The sequence below is a fragment of the Triturus cristatus genome, chromosome 5_2 (assembly GCF_964204655.1).
Source record: "Triturus cristatus chromosome 5_2, aTriCri1.1, whole genome shotgun sequence".
Classification (NCBI taxonomy): domain Eukaryota; kingdom Metazoa; phylum Chordata; class Amphibia; order Caudata; family Salamandridae; genus Triturus; species Triturus cristatus.
Genome location: NC_140588.1, coordinates 237,915,798 through 237,937,832, shown reverse-complemented (window position 1 = coordinate 237,937,832; position 22,035 = coordinate 237,915,798).

Below are 22,035 nucleotides of genomic sequence, written 5' to 3'. Positions count from 1 at the left end.
CAAAGTGCTCCAGCAACACCCAGAACTGGATCAGACCGGGCTCAGGACCCACTTGCACAAAGACTTCAAAGACTTTTAGGGGTATAAGTACAAGACCCCTGACAACAGATTTTTAGATTCTACAATCAAGAGGAACCTCTGTTGAAAGACGGACTGCTGAAGGACTGAAGGAAGATTGCCTTGCTGTGTGCTCTAAGGGCTGACCTGTTCTGCTGTGCAACTGAAGCTGAGGAGGAGAAGGGGCCTTGCTGTGTGCTGTGGCCCTGCCTACTTGACCTGACAAGACTTTGCTGTGTGCTGTGTCTTCAACACTGAATCTCCAAGGGCCTGAGAAGAGCTGGCCTCCTGTTTTGCAACCCAGGGACAGAAAGGTTGCCAGGACTTTAAGACTCTGCTGTGTCCCCTCTGTGCTGCTGTGTGCTGCAAGGACCGTGGGCTGTTTCTGCAAAGTTCCTAAACATCTGCCCCGGGGAGTGCGCTAGCTGCTCTCTGTGTTGCTTGAGAGCGCCGCGCTGACCCTTGCCAGGAATCGACTGCCGTGAGCTTATCGGCACGTGTATTGCGGTGGCCAAGAGATCGTGGGCGTCCCCTGAGCTGCTGCGAAGCTTGGCGGTGTCTTGATCGACCCGTTGACTCGGGGTGCCTCGAGACATCCTGCCCGCAATTCACCGCCACGGCCCGGGGCCCGAAATCGCTTCGAAGCTGTGTTTCCCCGTTCTGCAAAGCCGCGGAGAAAGGAGCGAGAAGGCCGCGACCTGATTGGTTGGCGGCGGAGGCTTGGCCGGTTGAGCCGCACTGCGATTGGCTGACACCCAGTGACGTCCGCCGTCGTCACTGGAGGCTCGTCAAGGGAGCCGCGACCGGATTGGTCCATCGCTCGGGAGCTGGGGAAGCCCCACACCAAACAGCCTGAGAGGAGCGCTTTAATAATACGCGCAGAGGCGCCGCCAGAAGAACGTGGCTATCTAAACACCAAGAGCCTACGAACTGATTCTTTTTCGTGAGTACTGAATCACACAAAGAGACTAGAGACTATCTTCTTACGATATTGACAACGCAAGAAAGCGAGTAATGTGCAAACCCTTTTGATACTTGATTGCCACTGCTACAACTAGATAAAGTTATATTTTTAATATACTTACCTGTGTGGTCTACGTTTGTGGTGTACTAGGGGGGTCATTGTGGTTGTTACGTGCAAATACTTTACACATTGCCTTGGGGATAAGCCTGTCTGCTTGAGCCAAGCTACCTAGAGGGTGAGCAGGGGTTATCTACCGTGTGTGTCCCTGTACCCTGACTAGAAGCAAGGGTCCCTATTTGGTCTAAGGTGCTTACCTCTGCCAACTAGAGACCCCCAGATCTAACATTGGTGGTCAGCGGTGCGGATTAGAACCAGTATTTGCACTTGACCTGCAGTGATTCTTTGTACATCACTAGTCTAGTTAGCAGTTACATATTGCACAAAGTTTTTGGAAGACCTAGGATGCATCATGTCTCTGAATGGAGTAGGCGAGGAGGTGGAATTGCAATTTGAAGTAGAAAAGTTGCTCACATATAAGAAGGATCAACTAATGCAATTCTGCAAACAGCTTGGATGCCCAGTGAAGGGCAGCGCTAACAAGGCAGAGCTACAGAAAGCTCTAAGGGCCTGGTGGGAGGCCAAAAATGGTGTGACAGAAGAAGCTACTGGAGAGGATGGTACACCGGAGCACGGATTTGGATCCGATGATTTGCCAGTAAATAGGCCAGCGTCTAGGGCTGGCAGCACCCATTCCAGTAGGGGCCTTTCTCCAGAGGAACTGGAGGAAAATCAGAGGATTAGGGCCCATGAGATTGAACTTTTTAAGCTCAAAGCTCAAGCAGAAGAGAGGAAACTGCGCCTTGACAGTAAAAAGAAGGTGGAGGAGAGAAGGAATGCTCTCGCTTTAGAAGAGAGAAAACTCCAGTTGGCTCATGAGTTGAGTATGAGGGAGCTGGACATTAAAGCTAAACAGGTGTAGTCCAGTCCGAATGGTGGCAGCGCACAACCAGTACAGGCGGGTAAAGTATACATACCGAAAGATTTGGTGCAGAATTATCAGAGGGGTGAGGATATCTATGCATGGTTTCGATCCTATGAGCTTGCCTTGAAGATGAATGAAGTGCCTGAGAAGAGTTGGGGAGCAGGTTTGTGGAAGCATTTTGAGGCCTCTGGGAGGGATGTCTTGGCACCCTTAGAAGCAGCAGGTACCTTAACCTACCCCACTATGAAGGAGGCCTTATGCCTCAGGTATGGGCTTACACCAGAACAGTACCGCCAGAAGTTTAGGAACTTCAAGAAGCTTGATTCAAGTACTTGGGTGGAGTGTGTGAGTATGTACATGCGTGCACTGGAAGGTTGGATAAAGGGCAGCAAAGTTACTGATTATGTGGGGTTGTGTCACTTGATTAGTTGGGAGCACTTGAGTAGTCTATGTGTTCCAGAGCTGCGCCAGCATCTTTTAGACACCAAGTTAACTGATCCCAGTGAGCTTGCTAAAGAGGCAGACCGCTGGACTAGCACCAGGGTCAACAAAGGGGTGGTAAGTATCCCAGCCAAGGGTGGACTGGGTCCCCAGCAGAAAGGTGGGGAGGACAAGGGTAACAATAAGGAGTTCTCTAAAGGGCCCCAAAACAGTTCCCAGGAGAAGGAGTCCCAAGCCCCCAAGCCTAAGAAGTCTTGGCCCCATAAGGGCAGACAGGATAACAGACCACCGCCTACTTGCTATGCTTGTAGGGAAGTGGGGCACATCGCCCCTAAATGTCCCAAGAAACCCCCAGCACCAGCTGCTGCTCCAGTCCCAGGGTTAGCTAGTGTAGCTTTGGGAGGGGATTTGATTTCCAGTGGGGAAGAGGGATTAGCTAGGATGACCCTTGTCTCTTTAGGAGACCAAGAGATGGTCCAGGATACCTTGATACCCGCTAACACTAAGAAATACGGGCAAAAGGTGACCATCAATGGGAGGGAGATAGAGGCTCTGAGAGACACCGGGGCTAGTGTGACATCTGTCAGGTGTCAGTGGGTGTCTGAAGAGCAAGTCATTCCCAATGTGCTCCGCCCAGTAGTGGCAGCTGACACTTCAGTGCGCCTCTGCAAGATGGCGCGTGTTCCCTTTACATGGGGGGGAGTCTCTGGTACCTTGGAAGTCTGTGTCAGTGATGGCTTGCCAGTAGATTGTCTGTTGGGTAACGACCTGGAGAGTTCTCCATGGAAGGACGTAGAGCACAGAACTCACTTGGAGATGTTAGGACTGCCAGCATGGATCTGTGTATGCACACGTGCCATGACAGCCAGTAAGGGTGGATTAGTAGAACCGGAGCCTGGAACAATGGCCCAGGGACCTGTCAGGAGAGGAAGGGGCAGAGGGCGCGGGAAACCGGCCCCCACTGTTCCCACGGTCCAGGAGGAAGCAGAACCTGAGGGGGATGCCCTGGAACCTACAGGGGAACAGGTGGCCGAACTGGGGGAATTGCCTGAGCTGACCCATTGGCAGCAAGAGGGTGGTCCCTCCAGGGAGGAATTCTGCCAGGCTCAGAAGGAGTGCCCTTCTCTCATTGGTGTGCGGCAGCAGGCTGCAGACCAGGCAGCGGGCCTAGGGTCCAAGGAACATTTGATTTACTGGGAGGATGACTTACTTTATAGTGAGCCTAAGTTTGCTGAGCCCAGTGCAGCCCGTGTGCTGGTGGTACCCGAGCGCTTCAGGAACTTCTTACTGGGTCTGGCTCATGACGTGCCTCTCGCAGGACATCTGGGGCAAGCCAAGACCTATCACAGGCTTGTCACCCACTTCTACTGGCCCCAGATGAAGAAGCACGTCAGTACCTTTTGTAAGTCTTGCCAAACATGCCAAGCCAGTGGTAAGAGCGGAGGAAAGTGCTTGGCACCCTTCCAACCTTTTCCTGTGGTGAGCACCCCTTTTGAGCGGGTGGGCATTGATATCGTAGGGCCCCTGGACCCCAAGACTGCCTTAGGCAACAGGTTCATCCTGGTCTTGGTGGACCACGCCACCCGGTACCCGGAAGCAGTCCCCCTCAGGACAATCACAGCACCCGTGGTGGGCCGTGCATTGATGGGGATCTTTTCCCGCGTGGGGTTCCCCAGAGAGGTGGTCTCCGACCGGGGTACCAACTTCATCTCTAGGTACATGAAGTCTCTGTGGGAGGAGTGTGGGGTAACTTATAAGTTCACCACTCCTTACCACCCTCAAGGAAATGGGTTGGTTGAAAGGTTCAACCGCACCCTGAACGGTATGATTATGGGCCTAGCGGAGCCCATGAGACGGAAGTGGGACGTCTTGTTACCATGCCTGTTGTTTGCCTACAGGGAGGTGCCTCAGAAGTCCTTAGGGTTCAGCCCCTTTGAACTGCTGTATGGCCACCCTGTTAGGGGACCTCTCACACTGGTGAAGGAGGGGTGGGAGAAATCCCGTGGGAAAACCCCCCAAGATGTGTTCAGCTATGTGCTGGCCATCCGCAACCAGACACAGCGCTTCAGGAAGCTCGCTCAAGAGAACCTAGAAGCCAGCCAGGAGGAGATGAAAAAATGGTACCACCAGAATACCACTCTGGTAGAGTTTCATCCTGGGCAGAAAGTGTGGGTGATGGTGCCGGTGGAGCCTTGTGCGCTCCGTGACAAGTGGACCGGGCCATATGAGGTGGTAGAGCGCAAGAGTGAGGTGACCTACCTGATCAACATGAAGACTCCTAGGCAGCCCCTGAGAGTCTTGCATGTGAACCGCCTCAAGCCCCACTTTGAGAGGTCTGAAGTGACAATGCTCATGGCTACAGATGATGGTGGGGAAGAGGATAGTGATCCTCTCCCTGACCTCCTGGCAACCAAGGAGCAAGACGGGTCAGTGGATGGTGTGGTCCTCTCGCCCACCCTGACCCCAGAACAGCAGAGAGACTGTCGCCAGGTGTTGGGTCAGTTCGCCTCCCTGTTCTCCCTGACCCCAGGTGTCATCAATTGGTGCGTCCATGATGTGGACACTGGAGATAGTCTACCTGTGAAACAGAAGTTTTACAGAGTAGCTGACAAGGTCAGGGCCAGCATCAAGGAAGAAGTTTCCAAGATGTTGGCGTTAGGGGTGATTGAGCCCTCCAGCAGTCCCTGGGCTAGCCCAGTGGTCCTAGTTCCCAAGAAAGCTGATACACCCGGTGACCCGCCAGAACTTCGGTTTTGCGTGGACTACCGTGGGCTCAATGCGGTCACCAAGACTGACGCGCACCCCATCCCCAGAGCTGATGAGCTCGTGGATCGGTTGGGAGCTGCCAGGTATCTCAGCACCTTTGATTTGACTTCGGGGTACTGGCAGATTGCCTTAACTGAGGGGGCTAAGGAGAGGTCGGCATTTTCAACACCAGAGGGGCACTTCCAGTTTCGCGTCATGCCCTTGGTTGAAAAATGCCCCTGCCACCTTCCAGAGACTGGTCAACCGGGTACTGACCGGGCTGGAGCAATTCAGCGCCGCATACTGGGATGACATTGCTGTGTTCAGCTCCACTTGGGAGGAACACTTGCAACACCTCTGTGAAGTGTTGAGGGCTCTGCAAAAGGCAGGCCTCACTATCAAGGCCAGTAAGTGCCAGATAGGGCAGGGATCAGTGGTGTATTTGGGACACCAGGTGGGGAGCGGCCAGGTGGCGCCCCTACAGGCGAAGATTGATACCATTCTGGCTTGGGAGCCCCCCAAGACCCAGACAGAGGTGAGAGCCTTTCTAGGACTCACCGGGTATTACAGACGGTTCATCAAGGGATACGGCACCATTGTTGCCCCCTTGACAGAACTAACCTCTAGAAATCAGCCCAGGAAAGTGAATTGGACCGAGGCCTGTCAAACTGCTTTTGATGCCCTAAAAACTGCAATGTGCACAGCGCCAGTGCTGAAGGCACCTGACTTTTCGAGTGAGTTCGTTGTGCAAACAGACGCTTCAGAGCAAGGTGTGGGAGCAGTACTCTCACAGATGGACGACGAGGGTGGGGACCAACCTGTAGCTTTCATTAGTAGGAGGCTACTCCCCAGGGAACAGAGGTGGAGCGCTATTGAAAGGGAAGCATCTGCTGTGGTCTGGGCCCTGAAGAAGCTGAGGCCCTACCTGTTTGGGACTCACTTCCGTGTTCAGACCGACCACAGGCCCCTCAGATGGTTAATGCAGATGAGGGGTGAGAATCCAAAACTGTTGAGGTGGTCCATCTCCCTACAGGGAATGGACTTCACGGTGGAACACCGTCCCGGTACAGAACACGCCAATGCTGATGGTCTGTCCAGGTTTTTCCGCCTTAGTGATGAGAACTCCCAAGAGGGTGGGTAGTTCTCCCCACTTTCAGCTGGAGGGGACACGTGTTAGACCTGACATCCTTGGCGTGAGTTTTTCCCCTATCTTTTGCCTCTGCTACCTGGATTTTTGATGCTGTGCTGGATTTCGTTTTTGCTGGTTTAGATGCTTTGGACACTCTGCCACTGCTAATCAGTGCCAGAGTGTAAGTGCTCCCTGTGTAAAATATCATATTGATTGGATATACCTGATTGGCATATTTGTATCACCCTGAAGTCCCTAGTAAAGTGCACTGTGTGTGCAAGGGCTGGTGATGACAGATGCTACGAGTGGGCCTGCAGCGCTGATTGCGCCACCCACATGAGTAGCCCTAAAATGGTGTCTCAGGCCTGCCGCCGCAGGCCTGCTTGCAGTCCCCGGACTGCCATGTCACCCTGGTCAGTGTCCCCACTGACAAGGCCTAACCCTTCCCTTTTTATGCACATCAGTCATCCCTATGGAAGGCCCAAGGTACCCCCCTGGGCAGGGTGCAGTGTATGTAAAAGGTGGAGCATGTACTAGTGCAGGTACCATGCTCTGGTAGTGAACAGCGGCCATTTTGTGTGTTCACTGCTGCAAGGTTATCTTGCTCCATAGGCTAACATGGGGGAGGCTGGTGCCAATGGCTATCCGCCTATCTTCACATAGGAACAAGATAAGACATGAGTGTTTGATATCCCTGAGCTCAGCATTTGATAACACATCTTTTAGGCGAGGTTGTTTTTAAATCCTGAGTTGGAGAATAGTACTTTTTAGAGAGTAGCTGTTCTCTTGTCTGACCCTTCTGTGTGCCTGGGCATGCTTGTGGATTGACTGTCTGGCTTGAGAGTGACAGGGGCTGGGGATCCCCCAGGAGGTTGGCTGAGTCAGCCCTTTGCTGAATGGCGACATTTGCAAGTAGAGTGGAGGGAGGAGATAGCACCTGGGAGTGAATAGGGCTGAGCCTGCCTGCCCCACTGCTGGCTCCACCTCCTGCTGGGCGGCTGACGACTCTGCCCCTCACTCTGAAAAGAAAGCAGAAGCCAGGAAAACAAAGTGCTCCAGCAACACCCAGAACTGGATCAGACCGGGCTCAGGACCCACTTGCACAAAGACTTCAAAGACTTTTAGGGGTATAAGTACAAGACCCCTGACAACAGATTTTTAGATTCTACAATCAAGAGGAACCTCTGCTGAAAGACGGACTGCTGAAGGACTGAAGGAAGATTGCCTTGCTGTGTGCTCTAAGGGCTGACCTGTTCTGCTGTGCAACTGAAGCTGAGGAGGAGAAGGGGCCTTGCTGTGTGCTGTGGCCCTGCCTACTTGACCTGACAAGACTTTGCTGTGTGCTGTGTCTTCAACACTGAATCTCCAAGGGCCTGAGAAGAGCTGGCCTCCTGTTTTGCAACCCAGGGACAGAAAGGTTGCCAAGACTTTAAGACTCTGCTGTGTCCCCTCTGTGCTGCTGTGTGCTGCAAGGACCGTGGGCTGTTTCTGCAAAGTTCCTAAACATCTGCCCCGGGGAGTGCGCTAGCTGCTCTCTGTGTTGCTTGAGAGCGCCGTGCTGACCCTTGCCTGGAATCGACTGCCGTGAGGAAAAGATCGACGTGCTAATCGGCACGTGTATTGCGGTGGCCAAGAGATTGTGGGCGTCCCCTGAGCTGCTGCGAAGCTTGGCGGTGTCTCGATCGACCCGCTGACTCGGGGTGTCTCGAGACATCCTGCCCGCAATTCACCGCCACGGCCCGGGGCCCGAAATCGCTTCGAAGCTGTGTTTCCCCGTTCCGCAAAGCCGCGGAGAAAGGAGCGAGAAGGCCGCGACCTGATTGGTTGGCGGCGGAGGCTTGGCCGGTTGAGCCGCACTGCGATTGGCTGACACCCAGTGACGTCCGCCGTCGTCACTGGAGGCTCGTCAAGGGAGCCGCGACCGGATTGGTCCATCGCTCGGGAGCTGGGGAAGCCCCGCACTAAACAGCCTGAGAGGAGCGCTTTAATAATACGCGCAGAGGTGCCGCCAGAGGAACGTGGCTATCTAAACACCAAGAGCCTACAAACTGATTCTTTTTTTTGAGTACTGAATCACACAAAGAGACTAGAGACTATCTTCTTACGATCTTGACAACGCAAGAAAGCGAGTAATGTGCAAACCCTTTTGATACTTGATTGCCACTGCTGCAACTAGATAAAGTTATATTTTTAATATACTTACCTGTGTGGTCTATGTTTGTGGTGTACTAGGGGGGTCATTGTGGTTGTTACGTGCAAATACTTTACACATTGCCTTGGGGATAAGCCTGTCTGCTCGAGCCAAGCTACCTAGAGGGTGAGCAGGGGTTATCTACCGTGTGTGTCCCTGTACCCTGACTAGAAGCAAGGGTCCCTATTTGGTCTAAGGTGCTTACCTCTGCCAACTAGAGACCCCCAGATCTAACAGTATCAAAGATGAGTCATCAAATATTCTATGTTCAACTCCAATTTATTTATTCCAACCCTCCATCTTCCTCATCAGAAGTGAATTCAATATGATCAACTATATTGCTCTTCCATGGATCCAAAGCAAAAGCTACCATCTACTGGGTTCGTAGTGTAAGATAAGAAACATATTATCATAATATATTTAGCACTAAATACAAGTACATGAGAAGACTGGGCCTAATTGTCATGGAAGTGTCCAAAAATAATTCATAACGCTGCAACTGAATGCCAGTATGAGATTATGATGGCAGTATTTTGCGAGAACAAAACAACCATTCATTATCCAGCGATTTGGTGTTTTACAGAGACGTAATGTAAAATGATGGGGCCCCAACTACAGAATGCTAAGATGGGCCCCTTACTCTACAATATCTCATAGATATCAATTGTCCTTGGGCTCAATGAAAAGTCTCTAAAGGGTTTGGGTCCTGAAAGGTTTGGGGCCTGTGTAGCGCAGGGGCTGCAGGGGCCTGTGTTAAGCCCCTGACGCTGATTCAATTTTGCTAGAGTGTGCATGATCATTTTGGATCCATTTCTTCTTCTCTGGAGTGGAAGGCTGTCGTCTCCATTAAAAAATACAGGGCCATGGCTTTTGATGTTCCTTCCCTGTATTTGTAAAAACATGAGCCCTGCTATTGAGCAAATGTAGATGACATAGTAGATGGTTGAAGCAGCTACTTAGCCAAGTTTCTAGACCACATGGGTGGCATACCTGCCAACTCACATGGTATCACCATGTGACACACACTGTCTGCTACCATCACACGGTCTCCTGGTGAGGAGCTGATATCACAAGGTGGCATGGAAAACAAGCTGAAACCACTTTAAATTGTGTTTTTCCAACTCGTTTTCTGAGGGTTTGAACTGCCGACATCCATTAAGGGGTGTCCGCTTCAGCCTCAGCAAGCTTTATTGGGGGGGATTGGGATCAGGGGGGTTCAAAAATGCCTCGTAGGTACTTCTCAGCATGAGGCCCCGCCCCCTTCAAGGCCCAACCCCCTCCTCACATGCTGAGATTGTTCTTAAAGTTGGCAGGTATGGGGTGGAGAGAAATGTTGTCATGCTATCTCTCCTCTTCCAGTGGAGTGGTGGTCTGAATCCATTAGGTAGAAATTCCACCCACGCAGAAAAACAGAGGGGCATATTTAAAAGCACTTTGCGCTGCAGGTACATCACTTTTTCCAGTGTTATAAGTGAGACCCAAGCGGCGCAAGATGCTTGCAAATAATCCCCAGAGTTTTACTCAGAACATTTCCTCATATCTCATTTTTTGTAACATCGCCATTGTCGGTCTGATTCGCAACGGTAAGTGTTGCGATTCAAGGAAAACCCAAACTCCAAGGCAGGTAAGACCAAGAACCTTTATTCTGATCATCCACTCTCCTATCTCACAGAACTTGTACTCCAACATTCTAACATGAACTCCCATGGAGGATACTAAGTACTAGGAATGAAGGAGGGGGGAGCGGAACGTACCATTAAAGGAATCAACCATTACAGTAAGATTACAACAGTAAGCTTGCACAAAAGTGTAAGATTACTATTGGTAGGTATTCACTAAGAGATTTCCGAGTATTGCCTTTGCGAATGTGGAGTCTCAGCACATAAAAAGATAGGACGACTGACCTATCTTTTTATATGAGGAGATTCTTCACTTCTTAAGATGCTACTCGTAAATCCCTTTGTGTAAGTTTACCCTTACAGGCCCTGTATGTTTATTTGGAATCAGAATACAAATAATAACGTAAACATAAATATCTTATTTCAATTTGAAGGCGTGGAGTAAATATTGCTAGCTCCAAGCAAGTGTTGTTCTGAATCGAGAACATAGGCGGTCACATGCACTGGTGCTTTATCTTTTAAATTATAAATATTGCAATGACCCCTCCACCCTCCGAGAGGACGTCTCTTTTCACTTGCAAGGTAGGTCACAGAAGGATACGTCTTTCATGGTCAGAGAAAGCTGATGCTGAGGTAATGTGATTCTGTTTCGTCAGTTCAATGTCATTTCATTGCCACGGAAATCCAACACGGTGACATAATCAAATGACAATTACTTTTTCAGCATTAACTGTCCAAAGCATGTTCCATTTTCAAGCATAACATACCTGTTAATGTCTGGCTCAAATCCGATTAAACCAATTTTCAATATAAACAGGTTAACAGATGATTTATGATCCTGAAATACCTTCGAATTTAGAATGATATGTCTTGCCTCGTGAGCGTCGGCTTGATACACATTGTCTCCCTGCTCGCAGTATTTCATTTCTGCGTTCTGATCCGCACAGAGCACGTGCTGTCAAATGAGCCAGGACCTCTTGCCAGATGACAGTGATTCATCAAACACGTAGCACATTTCCATAATCAGTATTCAAGCCTTATGCCGCTCGGCACCTTCATCATCATTTTCTTGTGCCGAATATCTTTACAGCTCAGTGAAACCTTAGTGCACTAAGAGCTGCTTTTATCTGAGATGAGATCGCTGGCTTCGTATCAAAACACAGGTTGTGTGCAAGGCGCGCAGACAATAAACATGATTGGTGTTTTGCAAATCGTGCAACCAAACTACATTTATAAGTAAACAAGAGGCTTGCCTCTACGGAATGGCAGTGAGATCAGTTTATTCACGTCAGTATTCACGATAAAGACACGTGGTGCCCATGTCAACAGGGAACAGCAATGCAAACAATCCACGCTATGGCTTGCTTCATAAACCTATGCAGGTGCTTGAAGCAGCAGACACCCAAACTATGGGGCATATCAACAACAACCGGCGATAATTATCTCTAAGCGCACTTAGCGCTAGGATAATTATCGCCGGCTAGCGTGAATTTTTATCGCTGAGATAGCGTGCTATTAGCAACGCTTATCTCAATAGCGATAAAAATCCTCACGCTAACAGGCTAACGTGAGATTATCGCTGGAAACCCAGCGATAATCTCACGTTACCTTGTTGATAGGAACAGGCAAACTTAGCCATGATATCCTCCTTCCATAGGATATCATGGCTAAATCTGAAAAATACCAGGCGTAAAAAAGCAGCGTTAACCGCGGTTAGCGCTGCTTTTTTTGTCTCTAACAGGGTTAGCGACATTCTTGATAATAGGAGAAATGTCGCTTAGCGACATTTCTCCTATTATTTTACTCTGGAACGCCCCCTTTGCATCTCATTAGAGATGCAAGGGGAAGCGTAGAGTAAAAGGGTGCTAACATGCAAATTTGCATGTTAGCACCCTGTTGTTGATAGGGCGCTAGTTTTATCTCTCCTTTTTTGGCTTTTAAAGCCAAAAAAGCAGAGATAAAGCCCTTGTTGATATGCCCCTATTTGACTTACACCGTTTAGAAGCGTGAGTTCGCTCGTTGAACTCTACTGAGCCTTTTTAAAGCTGCTGGAATATTGAGACAGTTGTGCTCTATTTGCTTTTACCAGGGTGCCAGGTCAAATATACTTACATTAAATATTAGTATTTCTTACAAGAATATTACAAAACAAAAAAAAACGAGACAGTGAATAGCATAGCGTTTTTTAGAACATTGGAATGTGGGGCGCGCTATTGAAAACAATGGGGGGCTCCGGGCTTCTAATGGGCGATAGTAGCCTGGAGTTCCAACATTCCAATGTTGTTTTTCAAAGTTGTTGCTGTGAACAAACGCCACTTGGAGCCCGAGGGGATTTAAACCTCCTTGGGCTCCAAGGCCTTTGTTTTATTTGTTAGAACATTCTGCCCTTAAGTGGCGGAGTGTTCTAATAGCCTTAAAACCCTCCATACCTGGGCTATACTCGCATTAATGCCCCACTCCCATGTTAAAGGCATTCTCCTTCAGTTTGGGGCTTTAATGCTGGAGCGAGCCTTTAATGGCCGGTACAGCCCACTACGGTGGTCCATAAGGCTATATTAACCTATAGGCCCTGGATAAATTGTGCCCTCCTTTTGATCAAGGAGAAAGACATTATAAAAACGTTTTAAAAAAAAGTAATAATATTAGGGTTTTTTCTTTTTGTTAAGTTTTATAAATTCGCACATGACTCCAAAGCACATGACAGTAAAGGTCTAAGGGCTGTACTTCAAGGGGTTGCATAGCTTTGCACCTCACAACTTGGTGCAAATGCAACACAACCCCTAATATGTGATTTATCAAGACATGCATGGCCCCCTTGCGTGCCCTTAAGTGGCTTGATAAATCCAGAGTAACGAAATGCAAAGCAAAGCAGTGCATTGCGTTACTCTGCCCCAGGGAGGGGTTTCATGAGTGGTGCGTGGGTGTCACGACTCAAAACCCAGGAATTGTTCACTTTGCCACTGGATTCAAGCTAGCCTGGCTGATGAGGGCTGTTAGCTCGAAACTGGTCTCAGGATGCTTGTTTCCAGTCCAGTGAAGACATGCCTTGGCAGTCCAGGCTGGACTGTTCCCATGAGGCACAGGGCCAAGACTGATTTGCAGATAGCTGTGTCTGAACTGGGGTGGCGAAGTGAGCTAAAGAACAATGATGGATTCAACCCAGATCTGTGACTGGGGGTGAGTGTCTGAAAAGTTTTAGCGCTCCGTCCATCATCTCCTTGTGATTGAACAATCCCAGATTTCCCATTACTGTTAGACCTTGAAATTTGTAAATATGCTACGCCTTCCCAGGGGAGGCATAATGAAATACCTTCATTCCTTCCTGTTTTTTCCTCTTTCTATGTGTTTTGCAGCACACATAGGAAGAGGTATCTGCCTCAGGGGATTGTTTTTTTGCATGAAGTTGCCCCTTCCTGCGTAAAAACAATCCTGCTTAAAATGCAGGCATCCTTGCACCATGGTGCAAGAGTGCCTGCATTTGCAATAGGCAGCACATTGTGCTCCAGTGCTGGAAAAAGGAAGGAATGCACCATATTGTGATAAATATCATGCATTCCTGCTCTTTTCCAGTAACGCAGACCATCACAGCACAGCAAGGTGACTTGCTGTGTTACATTTTGAAAAATATGGCCCTATGTATGTCATGATGCTACTTGTCTTTTCCTTAATGATCTACGTGGAAAAAGTAAACATGTCACCATAAATATCTAGGGCCTGATTTGGATGTCGGGTGGAAAGCCATCCGACAGACTGTTGAAGGCTTTCCTCCTGACATCAAAATAACATGGAAGTATGTTCCTTAAATTGTTTTGAACTAGTCACAGTAGAGGAGGTTGTTAAAGCTCTCTCAGGGGCCAAATCAGGTTCCCCACTGGATGTTTGTCCACCCAAAATCATGGCGTCTCTGGCACCGAGCTGTGCCTCTGTAATCCGAGACATGTTTATTCACTCCATTATCTCGGGTACTATTCCGGCCACCTGGAAAGAGGCGGTTGTTCGTCCCATATTTAAAAAAGTATCGGCAGACCCTCTGGTCTTGGGTAACTACCGTCCCATCTCCCTGCTACCACTGCTAGGTAAAATCTTGGAAAGCTTCATCAACCAACAGCTAAGTTTGTATCTGGAGGAAAATCAAATTTTAGATCCCTCACAGTCGGGTTTCCGTCCAGGCTTCAGCACAGAAACCGCTGTGTTGGCAGTAACAGACTCACTTAGATTAACTGTCGATAGGGGAGGCTCGGCTATTCTGATCCTCCTGATCTCTCCGCAGCATTTGATACTATTTCACACTCGAAGCTGTTGGAGAGACTCCAGGACTGTGGCATAAAAGGGACAGCCTTGAAATGGCTAGAACAGTATCTATTGGGAAGAACCCAAACTGTTATGTTGGGACCGTATGCTTCACGCAAAATGCTGTTGGATAGGGGAGTTCCGCAAGGTTCTTGCCTGAGCCCCACTCTTTTCAATCTATATATGGCTCCTTTGGCACAAATAGTCGAGCATCTGGGTTTCGAAATTATCTCATATGCGGACGACACCCAGCTTATGTATACCATCGGACCTAACCAAGTACTCGACAAACTCCGTTTTGCCTCTGGAATGCTTACCATCTTTGACTGGATGTCAAGCAATTGCCTCTAGCTCAATCCAGGAAAAACTGAGGTTCTGCTGTTAGGCAAAGCCAAAAACAGCTGGTCGGACGACTGGTGGCCTAGTCAACTGGGTCTCCCCCCCATACCTAAACAGTCTGTAAAGAATCTCGGTCTACAATTAGATCAGGCCCTGTCCATGAAAGATCAGGTAGCAGCAACAACCAGCTCTTGCTATTATGGCTTAAGGTTGCTTAGGAAAATCTTTCCCTACCTGCCTATTTCTCAACGCAGAACCCTAGTCCAGGCGATGGTCATTAGCCGTTTAGACTATGGGAATGTCTTGCTGGCTGAAGTGGGTCAAATCCATCTGGCAAAATTACAGGTTATTCAGAACACTGCAGCACGGCTTATCTTGAACCGCCCTGCAGGCTCAGCTTCAATCCCCATGTTGAGGGAGCTGCATTGGCTAAATATAAGGAACAGATCTTTTTTCAACATGTGTTGCCTGACCTATAATGCTCTGAGGGGAAGAGGTCCTCTCTACCTTCGAAAGAAATTAGTCAAATACTCTCCAGACAGGAAACTCAGATCTAGCTCCCTAGATCTCCTTCAAGTCCCCAGAATTCGTCTCACGCGTACGTGAGGCAGAGCTTTTTCATATCTAGCCCCGAGCTATTGGAACAAGCTTCCTATAGCGGTTCGTAAAAAACCTTCACTGACTTCCTTTAGGAAACATCTAAAAGCTTTCCTGTATTAATTTATTCATTCGGAGCTAGCCTCTTCCTTCCCCTCAGCTCAGTTCTCCCAGTTAGCGCCTAGATGCCCCAGGGTGAGTTGTGCGCTCTATAAGAAATCCATAACAACATAACAACATCGAGGGTTTCCCTCCGACAGCCGTATTACGAGGATGGGGGTTGGAGAGAAACCAGTGGGTGGATTCTGCTCCTCTTCCTTGACTTGACTGTCGGGATTATAATGTCCGTTTCCAGCAGCGTTTCCATGGCGGACTTTCCAACATGGAAACGTTGTAGGAAAGTGACTTTGGGGGCCCCTAACAGGGCCCCCTTCCCCACTGGCCCTCTGCTATGAGGCCTGACATCCCTGCACCATGTGGCAGGTGCCGTGAGATGCAGGGATGCTTACAATCATCCATTTTCCAATGGCAGCTTGTGCTGCAGGCTTTTTCCATCAGCCGCAGAAGTTGCCCTTGCAAAATGAATGTTTCCAACCACCCTCCAAAATTGTGAGGACAGAACCCCTGACCTAAGGTCGGGTGTTTCCAGACTGCTATGGTGTCTGCTCGTCATGGTAATGAGGCCCCTTGTTTTGGCCATTCACTGTTGATTTGAGAAAAAGAGTTAAGAATAAGGAAAGGGCAGTTCTATTGTTGAACTGGAGCTGTGACCTGTCTTTTATCTTTGCTGCTGCTTCTGGCACAAGGCAATATGATGTCAGAATTAATCTGTAATCAATTATTATAGTTACGTTATGTCATATTTTTTGTACAGATGACTAGAGATGTAACAATCTGACTTTAGTAAGTAAATGAAAAACAGGCTTATATACATGGATTGCGGACTCAATTGTATTACAACATTCTTTCTGATTTAAGCATTTTTGAGAAGTGTTAGTTGTGTAATGTTTGCTGATTGGCAGCAACATCCTCTTTACCTTTAACAATCTAGGCAGCATGCCTTTATTATGAGTTTGGCAGTCCAATTGACTGCCGAGCCTGTGGTGGCAGTGCTGCATTAGGGCTGTGGCAGTTGGACTGCTATGGGACCGCTGCTACCACCAGGGATCCACAATCCCTGGTGAAGGGGCGAGGATGTAGTCTAATGGCTATGGCGCTCGACCTCGCATTTGGGGGCCCGGGTTCGAGTCTCGGCAATGATGCTCAACATCCTGTGATTCTGGGCAAACCACTTAATCTCCCAGTACCTCACAAAAATGAATGTGTCCTCACGTAACGCAACTGGTGCTCATATAAAGCACTCTGATACCCGATTTTGGGCTGAGTTTGCGCTATATAAAAATTCCCCAAAAAATAAATAAAAAAGAAGATGCATTGATCTGAAGCCCCTAATATGCTGGCTGTGCCACTGCTGCACCTCCAAGCATATTAGGAGGTTCTTCACCGCTGCACTTTTCATGGCGGTGCATCAAATGAAAAGTGTGGCGGTGAAGACCCACTTGTGCGTCTGCGCCACGGGGTGCTTGCAGGGGAGCACAGAGAGTGCCCCACTGTGTGCATGCACCCCTATGTTCCTGCATGGAATGAAATGCAAAACATTGTGCATTTTGGTCTGTGCAGGAACATGCTTTGATGTTCCCATTGTGGTGCCTGTTTCAAAGGCACCACTGTGGAAATGGCAAAGAATTGCCTGCAAGTGGCTTAAAAATAAAAATCTGGAGGGCTGTGTATTTTGGCTTTGGCGGTGTGGAAGCAGGGCGGTGGCATGGTATCCCACTAAACTGGCAAAGTCAAAATAAGAACCTATGTCTTATCGTTGAGTAGGAACAACTTCCTGTTTAAATATTACTGAACCATAGGTTGAAAATTGCATATCATACCGAAGTGGAGGAGAAACATATATTTCTCCCAGAGATTATAGAAGATTTTGACCATTTTAAAGATTTGGAAATTACAATTGTTTTTTTCCAACAAAATGATAGCGTCTTGTTTGAATGGATTCCTGGACATAGTGCCTTTGGCTACAGTAGTGAAAATAAAGGAGGCCCAATATGATAATTTAGAGCAACAATGTTAATAAGCACACATTATCACTTTTAATACTACAGTAAAAAGGTTACGTTCCAGATTACTGCCACAGAAGAGCAAAATTAACATGAATAAATGATTGTTTATTGCCTCTGCATGCATGGAATGACTTTGCATAGGGCAACAACTCTCTAATATCCACAAGATGTCTTCAATGTAATTTTAACATATGCATAAATGTAACCCTTTGCCAACTGTTATGGTTAAATAGTAAAAAAAAATAATCAAATATATATAAAAAATGCAATGGTGATAATCACATTTGCAAATACGTAGATTGTAATATGCTATTTATTTATTGAAGGCAAGTAGCATCATGTAAATTGGAAATGCATAAAATATTATTCTAATGCATTTTATGTGAGGACCACTTTCAAAGATGATGTTGTAATTAAATGTAAGGAAACAAAACCACCCCCAAATATGACAGAAATAGAAGTAAATGAGGTATTGCAGGATGTAAGAGATGCCGGCCCTAGCTCCCATGAGTCCACACCCAAAATCCTAAAACATATAGGACCATATGTATGAAGCTGTGTTGAATTCGCAAACACTGCGAATCGCAAAAAAACGGTGTTTGCGATCGCAAAATACAGCTCCGCTATGTATAAGAGACATCCTGATTGCAAAATTGCTAATCGCTAAAGTAGTGATTAGCAATGTTGCGAATGATGGATTCTGCGAATAATATTGCGAATTCGCAAACTGCTACACTACAATAGCAAAATTCTCAATTGTGGACTTCCCATATTGCGAATTCGCAAAACGGAATGCATGAAAAAATCGCCGATTGCGATTTTCCGAAAATTGCATTTTTGCTAATCGCAATTACCACCAAGCCTGAACAGGTGGTAACCAGGTGCAACCTATTTAAAGAAGCCCACAATGCCATAATATTTTTCCACAATGTCTGGGCTGTATGTAATAGCTAGGAGGCTGCGACTCAGAGCTGCTGCACAGAGAAGAAGACGCCAGGAAAGGATCTTTAGAGCGCACATCACCCTGTTCCAGCGGACTGAGGAGGAGATCCATATTAACTACAGGCTGGATGAAGAGAGTATCCTGGACCTAATAGAGGAGCTCCAACCTATACTTGAACACCCCACACGCAGGACACACAGCATCCCCACCCACATACAGGTCCTGTGCTCACTGCACCTCTTGGCATCAGGGAGCTTCCAGGGGGTGATAGCCACAGTAGGAGGGGTCTCTCAGAGTGCACTTTCGCGCTTTTTCCAAGCGTTCCTTGAGGCAATGGTACAGAAGCTGCATCACCACATCCACTTCCCCAGCACACCACAGGCACTAGACCAGACCAAGCAGGAGTTCTATCAAATCCCCACGTCATCGGCTGCATATATGGGACCCATGTCGCCATATCCCCCACTCCCAAAACGAGTATGTGTACAGGAATCACAAGCCCTACCATTCCCTGAAGATACAGGTGGTGTGCAATGCCAAGCATATTATCACTGACATCGTAGCGAAATACCCAGGCAGCACCCACGCCTCATTCATCTTCCGCCACAGTGGGATCCACCGTCGACTCACAAATGGGGAGTTTGGTGAGGACTACCTACTAGGTAACTGCATAGGAAACAAGGACACACTAGTAAAGTACAGCAGTGGCAGGACAGTGTTTAACCTGATTCCTCTCACCCCACAGGTTATAGTGCATATGCTGTCCGTGACTACATATTGACTCCGTACCTGAATCCTGCCAACACTGGGGAGCGGAGGTACAACAGTGCCCACACAGCCACCCGCTGCACCATTGAGCGGACCTTTGGAATACTCAAGAGCCGTTTCCGCTGCCTACATAAGAGTGGAGGGGCACTGCAATACAGCCCGAGACCTGTTGCAAGATTGTGGTTGTGTGTGCCATGCTACACAACATCGCCACCAGGAAAGGCACCCCAGTGGAGCTCACTGATTCAGAATCATCAGGGGAGGAGGGGCCAGCTCCAGGATGCAGGTCAGCCAGTGTTATTGGTGCGGCTGCCGGGCGCCAGAGGCGAGATGAGATCACACAGAACTATTCCTAGGTGAGAAACGATGACACAATGCAATATATTTATGCAAGACTGTGTTTATTTCCTTACCTTCAGGATATATTACGTCACACAGCCTGTGTAGCACACAATGTAGTTCTAAATGTCCTGCACATGTTGGTGACACAGTGCAAAGAAACAAAACTTAACAAGTGGCTGTGTGCAATGGGTTGCTACACCCATTGCCATTTGGTAGTCAGGGCACCTCAATGCCGGCGCTGATGGCTCGTAGCTCCCCGCACTGAGTGCACAGTGCCCTCTTCAGTAGTATCTGCGGCCCTGCCATGACGCACACTGCGGCGCCTGTCCTGTGCGAGCGGTGGAGTGATGCTGCTCCTGCTTGATTGGGCATCCTCCTCCAGTGGACTGAGGATTCCTGTTCCAGCAGTGGCAGCTGCCCACAGCTGGTCCACAGCACATGTAACCTGGACTAGTCCCCTGGCCACGTCCTGGCTGCAGTGTGCCGCCTCATGCTGCATGCTGATGCTGCGACGTGACAGCACTGAGCTGGCTGAGGCCAGACGGTTGACAGCCCTTGTGCACAAGTCAAGGTGTGTACGGAGGCGCTGCCTCTCCCTGCGCCTAGCAGCACTGTCCTCTCTAATCTCAGCACCGAGTGCCTCCAGGGCACCCATCAGGCCCATGAAGCCCACCCTAATTTGTCTATGAATGGCTCTTATGCTTTTTTCCTGCAGGCACTGCAGTTCAAGCATCTGCCCCTCACGCCCTCTGAAGACTGTCTCCTCTCCTGTGGCAGGGGCACTCGTGGATGGACGTGCCCTGCGCCTGGATGGTATCGCTAGAATGGGAGTTGGAGGTGATTGAGCTCTGCATTGTGGCACAGACTGTCCCTGGATTTGGTGGGCATCATCATCACCAGTGTCCTGTATTCCCTCCTCCAGCGGTGGCAATGGTGGCACTGCAATGCGCCGGGGGCATTTAGCTGGGATGACTGGGCTGCCCTCCTCCTCCTCCTCCACTTGCCCTGAGCCCTCTGCGCTGTGGGATTCATCCTCCCCTCCGCTCATCGGTCCCTGTGTTTCTGTTGGTGCTGTGGATGTAAATGCACACATCAATTTGGTATCCTGCCTTGCATTTCTCATGCAATAAATTACACTGTTTGTAGTTACATGGGTCCTGACTGTCTGTATTTTGCCTTTCCTGATGCACACATACTGGTTGACCCTGGCTGGGTGTCACTGCTTCAAAGTTAGGGGCATGTGACTACATCTCCCATAATGCATTGCTGTGTGTGCTTGTGTGCCTGCACTAGACTTACTTTTATGTTGTGTGCCTGGGTCTCTCCTGGGTGTGGGGGGAGGTAGGGAGGTATCAGGGGTGTGATGGCATGCTTCTTACCTTGTCTTGGGTCTGGGTGGTTGGAGCTGTCAAGGTCTGCCACGCCCCTCACACTCTCCGGTAGCAGGGTCCCCTCAACAATTTTCTCAAGTGGCGTGGAAGCGGTGGCAGTGGAGGTCTCACCACCAGTCTTCTTAGCCTCCTCAACCCTGGCAGAAACCTTCTCCTTTGAGCGCTGGCGCATGTCATACCAGCGTTTTTGCAAATCCTCAACGCTGCGGTGGGTGACGCCAATGGAGTTTACCTTCTCCTGTATGTCTGTCCATATCCTTCTTTTGCGTGTCTCTGGCACACACAGGGATTTCTTCCCGAAGAGCAGCTCATGGCTCACAACCATCTCTTGTATCAGGACCTCCAGCTCCCTTTCAGAAAACATTTGTTTTTGCTTCCTTGTTGTATCTAAGGCTGGGCGTAGTTCGCATAGCCGCGCTTCGCAAAGCTTCGCGAAGATGTCATTGCACTACACGACCTTCGCGAAGCTTCGCGAGCTTGCGTAGTTGCTTGTGGCAACCTGTTCGCGATGGCTTTTTCTTGTTCGTTAGCGCGGTAAGCATGTTCGGGGAGCTGTTTGCATGCTCGGGGGATATATCTCGCGATCTTACCCATGCGGTCGCCAATGGGCGTGGCCATCTTGTTTTTCTATTGTCCCGCCCGCTGGCGATGCCTTATTTCTTCTTCCGGGTCGCGGATAGCGTGTTCGCGATGTGCATTGACGTGTTCGGGAGCGCATTTTACTTGTTCGCGATGAATAGTACATGTTCGCGAGAAATATCGTGCAAACTTACCAACGCGGTCGCGAATGGGCGCGGCCATCTTGTTTTTCACTCTATGCTATGGTTCTGGGCCTACTTTTGTATCCTCCCTTTATCTTTGCCATCCTTTGTCTTTAAAACATTTTTTCTGACTTTTTAAAATTATTATCTATCTCTCTCTTTGCCTAAGTTTATATTTTCCATTTTATTTCTACTTTTACTGTGTTTTTGTTACTTTTATAAAGTTCTTTCTATCTTCTTCCCCCTAACTTTTTTTCCCCCCTTCTAACTTTTCTTTTCCGCCTCCCACCCACCCCAGAGCCATGGCCAAGGGCACAGCAAGTCCCAGTGGCAAGGGACCTGCAGGAGCA